Source organism: Manis pentadactyla, chromosome 4 (assembly GCF_030020395.1).
Source record: "Manis pentadactyla isolate mManPen7 chromosome 4, mManPen7.hap1, whole genome shotgun sequence".
In the NCBI taxonomy this organism is placed as follows: Eukaryota; Metazoa; Chordata; class Mammalia; order Pholidota; family Manidae; genus Manis; species Manis pentadactyla.
The window spans coordinates 27,297,112-27,304,370 of NC_080022.1; the positions used below are offsets into that span (position 1 = coordinate 27,297,112).

At 38.4% G+C, this 7,259-nt stretch overlaps 1 long non-coding RNA gene across 1 annotated transcript; it reads right to left on the bottom strand.

The window, feature by feature from the left end:
* Positions 1-249: 249 nt before the first annotated feature.
* Positions 250-2,448, bottom strand: LOC130683333 (uncharacterized). The gene is made up of 2 exons (XR_008996963.1): positions 2,285-2,448; positions 250-1,717 (listed from the first exon to the last, which is right to left on the bottom strand). It is a non-coding gene; the product is annotated as an uncharacterized LOC130683333 (long non-coding RNA).
* Between the last annotated feature and the right edge of the window lie 4,811 nt (positions 2,449-7,259).

The following is a 7,259-nucleotide window of genomic DNA, read 5'->3' on the forward strand; positions in this document are numbered from 1 at the left end:
GCGTGTTGAAGTCTCCTAAAATGAATGCATTGCATTCTATTTCCCCCTTTAGTTCTGTTAGTATTTGTTTCACATATGCTGGTGCTCCTGTGTTGGATGCATATATATTTAGAATGGTTATATCCTCTTGTTTGACTGAGCCCTTTATCATTATGTAGTGTCCTTCTTTATCTCTTGTTACTTTCTTTGTTTTGAAGTCTATTTTGTCTGATACTAGTACTGCAACCCCTGCTTTCTTCTCTCTGTTACTTGCCTGAAATATGTTTTTCCATCCCTTGACTTTTAGTCTGTGCATGTCTTTGGGTTTGAGGTGAGTTTCTTGTAAGCAGCATATAGATGGGTCTTGCTTTTTTATCCATTCTGTTACTCTGTGTCTTTTGATTGGTGCATTCAGTCCATTTACATTTAGGGTGACTATTGAAAGATATGTACTTATTGCCATTGCAGGCTTTAGATTTATGGTTACCAAAGGTTCAAGGTTAGCTTCTTTAGTATCTTACTGCCTAACTTAGCTCGCTTATTGAGCTGTTATATACACTGTCTGGAGATTCTTTTCTTCTCTCCCTTCTTATTCCTCCTCCTCCATTCTTTATATGTTGGTTGTTTTATTCTGTGCTCTTTCATGTTTCCTTTAACTGCTTTTAGTGGGTAGTTGATTTTATTTTTTGCCTTTAGTTAGTATTTGGTTGGTCTGCTTTCTTTGCTGTGATTTTATTTTCTCTAGTGACATCTGTTTAGTCTTAGGACTGCTCCCGTCTAGAACAGTCCCTCTAAAATACCCTGTACAGGTGGTTTGTGGGAGGCAAATTCCCTCAACTTTTGCTTGTCTGGGAATTGTTTAATCCCTCCTTCATATCTAAATGATAATCGTGCTGGATACAGTATCCTTGGTTCAAGGCCCTTCTGTTTCATTGCATTAAATATATCATGCCATTCTCTTCTGGCCTGTAAGGTTTCTGTTGAGAAGTCTGATGATAGCCTGATGGATTTTCCTTTATAGGTGACCTTTTTCTCTCTAGCTGCCTTTAAAACTCTTTCCTTGTCCTTGATCTTTGCTATTTTAATTATTATGTGTCTTGGTGTTGTCCTCCTTGGGTCCTTTCTGTTGGGAGTTCTGTGTATTTCCGTGGTCTATTCGATTATTTCCTCCCCCAGTTTGGGGAAGTTTTCAGCAATTATTTCTTCAAAGACACTTTCTATCCCTTTTTCTCTCTTCTTCTTCTTCTGGTATCCCTATAATACGGATATTGTTCCTTCTGGATTGGTCACACCGTTCTCTTAATATTGTTTCATTCCTGGAGATCTTTTTATCTCTGTCTATGTCAGCTTCTATGCGTTCCTGTTCTCTGGTTTCTTTTCCATCAATGGCCTCTTGCATTTTATCCATTCTGCTTATAAATCCTTCCAGAGATTGTTTCACTTCTGTAATCTCCTTCCGGACATCTGTAATCTCTCTCCAGACGTCTGTAATCTCCCCCTGGACTTCATCCCTTAGCTCTTGTATATTTCTCTGCATCTCCGTCAGCATGTTTATGATTTTTATTTTGAATTCTTTTTCAGGAAGACTGGTTAGGTCTGTCTCCTTCTCAGGTGTTGACTCTGTTAACTTGGTCTGCCTGAAATTTTGCCTTTTCATGGTGGTAGAGATAGTTTGCAGAGCTGGCATGAGTGACGGCTGGAAGAGCTTCCCTTCTTGTTGGTTTGTGGCCTTCCTCTCCTGGAAGAACAGTGACCTCTAGTGGCTTGTGCTGGGCAGCTGCGCACAGGCGGGGCTTCAGATTCTTGCCAGGCGGCTATGGAGTTTATCTCCACTGTTGCTGTGGGCGTGGACTGCCTCAGGCAGCTGCTAGGATATCGTGGAGCCACTTTGGAGGGGGAACGGCTGGGAGGCTATTTATCTCTGTGAGGGGGCCTCCGTGCTCCCTGCTGCCCAGGGGGTTAGAGTGCCCAGAGTTCCCCAGATTCCCTGCTGCTGGACTAAGTGTCCCAGGATGCTTTCGTCCAGTTGTGGGGTCCCTGTCCCTTTAAGACTTCCAAAAAGCACTCGCTTTTCTTTGTCCCCAGGGTGCCGGCTTCCGGGACCTGCTCACAGGTCTGACTGTCCTGTTTCCCTATTATCCAGGACCCCACTCATGCACTGTGTCTGCACTCTTGTGCGGATGGCTAGGGCTGGCTATTTAGCAGTCCTGAGCTCCCTCTCCCTCCCCGCCCCGACTCCTCTCCTCCCACCCGGAGCTGGGGGGAGGGGCGCTTGGGTCCCGCCAGGCCGGGGCTTGTATCTTACCCCCTTCGCAAGGCGCTAGGTTCTTGCAGGTGTGGATGTGGTCTGGATGTTGTCCTGTGTCTTCTGGTCTCTCTTTTAGGAAGAGTTGTCTTTGTTGTATTTTCAAAAATATATGTGGTTTTGGGAGGAGATTTCCGCTGCTCTACTCACGCTGCCATCTTGGCTCTGCCTCATTTCCTGCTTTTTTTTGGGTGAATTTAATTTCCCATTTATCTCCTCTGCTTTTAGCTATACTTATAACATGCATTTTAAAAATTAAGGTATCATTTATATACAATCATTTGAAGGTTTCACATGAGCAACATTGTGGTTACAATAGTCACCCCCCATTGCAGTCACTGTCCATCAGCGTAGTAAGGTGCTATAGAGTCACTACTTGCCTTCTCCGTGCTATACTGCCTTCCCCGTGATCCACCTACATTATGTGTGCTAAACATAATACCCCTTAATCCCCTTCTCCCTCCCTTTCCACTCACCCTCCCCAACCCCTCCGCTTTGTAACTGCTAGTCCCTTCTTGGAGTCTGTGAGTCTGCTGCTGTTTTGTTCCTTTCGTTTTGTTTTTATAACATGCATTTTTAACCAATCAGTCTACTTTCAAATACTATTGCACTTTTTTATGAATAAGGTAAGAAACCTTACGGTAATATAATTTCATTTACTAACCTCTGCCCTTTGAATACTTGCTATATATTTATAAATCCCACAATATATTACACACAAACACAGATCATTTTTTAAAAGGTCTTTCATATTTATGCAGCTTTACCATTTCTGGTGCTCTTTATTTATTCTTACACACCTGAATTTTCATCTGGTATTGTTTCCTATCAGATTTTAGAACTTGTTTTAACATTAACTCAGGTTTGCCTGAAACAAATTCTCTCACTTTGTCTACCCGCAAATGTTTTAATTCATCTTCATTTTTGAAGGACATTTTTGTTTTTTTCTTCTAGTACTTTAAAGATGTCATCCATTGTCTTTTGGCCTCATTTCTGATAAGTCATCTATCCTTTGTATCATTACTTCCCTGTGTGTAATACATCTTTTTTTCCCTCTGGATCCTTTTAAAAGGTTATCTTTTCCTTTACAGTTCAGTAGTTTGACTAGTATATGTCTAGGTGTGGTTTTTATGCATTTATCCTACTTAGGATCTGCTGTTTCTTGGATTTGTGCATTTTAATCTTTCATCTATTTTAGAAAAATCTCAGCTATTATCTCTTCAAATACTTTTGTTGATTCTCCCCTCACTATCTGAGGCTCCAATTACACATATGTTAAAACATGTAATATTGTCTCAATCCTTGGACACACTGTTCCATAGTTTTCTCTTTGTATTTTAGTTTGGATAATTATGCTGACCTATCTTCAAATATCTGATTCTTTCTTCTGCTATTAAGACCATTGAAAAACATTCTTAATTTCTTCTATCTTATTTTTCTTGTATGCTACCTTTAGCACTCCCATTTGGTTTTTTTTTTATAGTTTGTATCTTGCTCCTGAAATTGCCCATCTATTCATGCATTTTATCCACTTCTTCCACTAAAATCTTTATATATTTATCATAACTATTTTAAAATCCTACTCTGATCATTTTAAATCTGAGCTGTCACCTCATTGGCTTCTAGCACTATTTCCACTCTTTTAAATTTCAAGTATAGTTGAAACAATTTTTATTAGTTTCATGTGTGCAACATAGTGACTCAATAATTATTTACATTATGAAATGCTCACAACAGTAAGTGTAGTTACCATTTATATTACCTCTACCCTTAACCATGAATCATTTTTTCTTTGTCTCATAATTTTTAATCATATGTTTTTGTGCAAAAAACTGTATAAATCAACACAAATAGGAAAGGGAAATCCCCCTTTTTATTGAAGTATTGCTGATATACAATCATTTATTGGTTTCAAATATACAACACCATGATTTAACAGTTATCCATATTATTAAATCCTCACCCTCACTAGTGTGGGTACTATCTGTCAACATAGGAAGATGTTACAGAATCATTGACTATATTCTCCATGCTGTACTCATATCCCTGTGACCAACTTATATTATGACTGATAATTTTTGTGCCCCTTTATCCCCTTCACCCTTCCCTCCCACATCCTCCAACTCTTCCCCATGGTAACCACTAGTCACTTCTCAGTGTCTATGAGTCTAATGCTGTTCTGTTCCTTCTGTATTGATTTGTTTTTCTATACTACAAACAAGTGAAATCATATGGTATTTGTCTTTCTCCACCTGGCTTATGTTACTGAGCATAATACCCTCTAGGTCCATCCATGTTGTTGCAAATGTCAGGATTTCTTTTCTTCTTATAGCTGAATAATATTCCATTGTGTATATGTACCATATCTTCATTATCCAGTCATCTATGATAGACATTTAGGTTGCTTCTTATCTTGGCTATTGTAAATAATGCAGCAGTAAACATAGGGCTGCATATATCTTTTCAAATCAGAGATTTTGTTTTCTTCAGTCAAATTCCTAGAAGTGGAATTCCTGAGTCAAATGGCATTTCTGTTTTTAGTTTTTTTAAAGAACCTCCATACTGATTTCCACAGCATTTGTACCAATTTACATTCCCACCAACAGCGTAGGAGGGTTCCCATTTCTCCACGACCTCGCCAACACTTGTTATTTTTTGTCTTTTAGATAGTGGCCATTCTAACTGGTGTGAGGAGATATCTCATTGTGGTTTTAATTTGCATTTCCCTGATGATTAGCAATGTGGGGCACCTTTTCATGTTGGTAATCTGTATTTCTTTGCAGAAATGTCTGTTCAGGTCCTTTGCCATTTTTTAATTAGGTTATTTGTTTTTTGGGTATATGAGGTATAAGAGTTCTTTATATATTTTGGATGTTAACCCCTAACTGGATGAATCATTTATGAAAATATTCTCCCAAACTGTAGGTTGCCTTTTTATTCTCCTGATGGTGTCCTTTGCTGTACAGAAGACTTTTAGTTTGATGTAGTTGTTCATTTTTTATTTTATTTTCCTCACCCAAGGAGATGTGTCCAGGAAAAAATTGCTCATACTTATGTTCAAGAGATTTTTGCCTATGTTTTCTTCTAAGAGTTTTATGGTTTCAGTCTTACATTCAGGTCTTTGATCCATTTCAAGTTTACTTTTCTGTATAGAGTTAACAGTAATCCAGTTTCATTCTATGCATATAGCTGTCCAGTTTTTCCAACACCAGTTATTGAAAAGGCTATTTTTTCCCCACTGTATATTCATGGCCCCTTTATCATATATTAATTGACTATATATGCATGGGTTTATATCTGGGCTTCCTATTCTGTTCCACTGATCTATGGGTCTGTTCTTGTGCCAGTACCATACTGTTCTAATTACCATAGCTTCAAGGCATAGCTTGAAGTCAAAGAGCATAATACCCCCAGGTTTTTTTCTTCTTTCTCAGGATGGCTTTGGCTTTCAGGGACTTCTGTGGCTCCATATGAATTTTAGAATTATTTGTTCTAGTTCATTGAAAAATGCTGTTGGTACTCTGAGAGATTGCATTGAATTTGTAATTTCTCTGGGAAGGATGGCCATTTTGACAATATTAATTCTTCCTATCCATGAGCACAGTATAGATTTCCAGTTATTTGTATCTTTTTTAATTCCTCTCATGAGTGTCTTACAGCTTTTGGAGTTCAGGTCTTTCACTTCCTTGGTTAAGCTTATTCCTAGGTATTTTTTCTTTTTGATGCAATTGTAAATGCAGTTGTTTTCCTGATTTCTCTTTCCACTAGTTTGTTGTTAGTATATAGGAACACAACAGATTTCTGTGTATTAATTTGGTATCCTGCAACTTTGCTGAATCCAGTTATTAGTTCTAATCATTTTTTGGAATGGTCTTTAGGGTTTTCTTGTATAATATCATGTCTTCTGTAAACAGTGGCAACTTAACTTCTTCCTTACCAATCTGGATGCCTTTTATCTCTTTGTGTTGAGTTATTTCTCTGGCTAGAACCTCCAGTACTATGTTGAATAAAAGTGGTGAGACTTGATATCCTTGTCTTGTTCCTGATATTAGAGAAAAATCTTTGAGCTTTCCTCGAATGAGTATGATGTTAGCTGTGGGTTTGTTTTATATGGCCTTTATTATGTTGAGGTAAGTAGCTTCTATGCCCATTTTGTTGAAAGTTTTTATCATGAATGGATGTTGAATTTTGTCAAATGCTTTTTAGGCATCTATTGAGATGATCATGTGGTTTATTTTATTTTATTTTATTTTGGTATCATTAATCTGCAATTACATGAAGAACATTATGTTTACTAGCTCCCCCCTTCACCAAGTCCCCCCCGCCACATACCTCTTCACAGTCACTGTCCATCAGCATAGTAAGATGCTGTAAAATCACCACTTGTCTTCTCTGTTGCACAGCCCTCACCGTGCCCCACCCCACACTATACATGCTAATCGTAATGCCCCGTTTCTTTTTCCCCACCCTTATCCCTCCCTTTCCACAGATCCTCCCCAGTCCCTTTCCCTTTGGTAACTGTTAGTTACTGTGGGTTCTGTTATTCTGCTGCTGTTTTGTTCCTTCAGTTTTCCTTTGTTATTATACTCCACATATGAGTGAAATCATTTGGTACTTGTCTTTCTCAGCCTGGCTTATTTCAGTGAGCATAATACCCTCTAGCTCCATCCATGTTGTTGTGAATGGTAGGATCTGTTTTTTTCTTATGGCTGAGTAATATTCCATTGTGTATATGTACCACATCTTCTTTATCCATTCCTCTACTGATGGACACTTAGGTTGCTTCCAATTCTTGGCTAGTGTAAATAGTGCTGTGATAAACATAGGGGTGCATCTGTCTTTTTCAAACTGGAGTGCTGCATTCTTAGGGTAAATTCCTAGAAGTGGAATTCCTGGGTCAAATGGTATTTCTATTTTGAGCATTTTGAGGAACCTCCATACTGCTTTCCACATGGTTGAACTAATTTACATTCCC